Below are 1,621 nucleotides of genomic sequence, written 5' to 3'. Positions count from 1 at the left end.
TAAATGATTAAATTTATTAACTTCAATTTTTAAGATAGATGGTAATCCATAATTCATACATGACTCCACATTTACCCAGGGACTACTGGTAAATGGGATTCGAGATAGAATAGAGCTGAAGGAGATGTTGTCATTGGTGGAGATGGGGGAGGAGAACGTAAATTTCGAGAGACTAGGATTTTCAGCTATGAGGAGGTTGTGAATTAGGGCTTTGGCTAAATAAGATGTATTTTATAGGTGCACCAAAGCAACGTCGTTTCATAATTATTTTTTAAATAAGGTTTAATATGTCGATTTGAGTCAAAATTAGTCATAATTTCTTAACCAATTTTTTATCAGAAATACAACATGAGTTTCAACATCGAATTTGTCTCTAGTCGAAAGTTGACTTGCCCGAGTTAAAACTAAGTCATATCGAATCCCCGTTTTCGGCACACTCTTATTTGGTATAACAATTTTAAAAATTTTGAGTAAGAATGAGAAAATGATGAGTTGTAAAGCAAAAAACTTGATTCAAAAGTCAAATTACACATGATAGTTACTTTTTCCTTTTCTTGTTTAAGAATAATATACACCACATTTTTATTATATTTTTATTGGAAGTGAAACGTGAGTAAAATAGGATAAAAGTGCGGTGATAGGGCATTTCTCTTGGTTTTTTATTAGGTGCTAGGTGATAGTGACTTGTTTGGCTTATATTGATTGCTACCAAATAAGATTAATCACAAATCCACAATTGAGTTTATAATAAAATTTCAACCGAAGAGTTTGGCTTTGGCAGGGGACTGAGGGGAGACAGATTTGAAAAGAAAGTAAACAAAAGTATGAACAAAGGTGACTAATGCCATGATTAGTATCTTGCAATTAATTACCTAGAGATAGATATTGGGTTTAAGCACTCTTAATTTGCTTTCATCTCTTTTGTACTATTTTTTTGCTATTATTATTTTTCCTTGGTGTAGAAATATCAAGTTTTCATAACTTAGATAATGAAAAATTCAATGGACATCTCTATCCATCAGTAAACTTTACCTATATATATATATATATATATATATATATAATAAAAATAAAAAATAAAAAATCAAGTTTTTACCAAATCACCTTAGAACTTCCTTTCGTTTGGGTGGAGGCGTTCTCATGGTATTAAATGATCATCTATTGTGTTCTTGGGCCCAATGAGGCCCAGCAACATCGCTCTAATGGGCACTCCAAACTCTTGACAACCCAAAATAAGAGCATCCACCATGGATGTTTTAGGTGGTGTTTAGTAAATGGGTTGGCCTAACACTGTAGTTGACGTAGATTAATATGAAAAAAAGTAATAATATTTTGTATAAAAAAGTTTTTTTAAAAAAAATGGCATGAAAAAGTGAAAAAAGTTTTGTTTTGTATTGATTTTTTTATTTGAATAATAATAAAAAGTGAATGATGTGATATAAAAAGTGAAAAAGTTAAAATGTTTTAATGTTGATTTTTTTGGGAAATGGTGATGAACAATGTCTAAGCCAACTCCAACCCTTTTACTAAACAAGGAAAAATTATTAAAAAAATATATAATAAAAAAAAACAATAATAATAATTTTATTTTTAATTATATAATAATAATTTTTACAATAAT

The sequence above is a fragment of the Corylus avellana genome, chromosome ca10 (assembly GCF_901000735.1).
Source record: "Corylus avellana chromosome ca10, CavTom2PMs-1.0".
Taxonomy (NCBI): Eukaryota; Viridiplantae; Streptophyta; class Magnoliopsida; order Fagales; family Betulaceae; genus Corylus; species Corylus avellana.
This window is presented reverse-complemented; position numbering follows the sequence as displayed.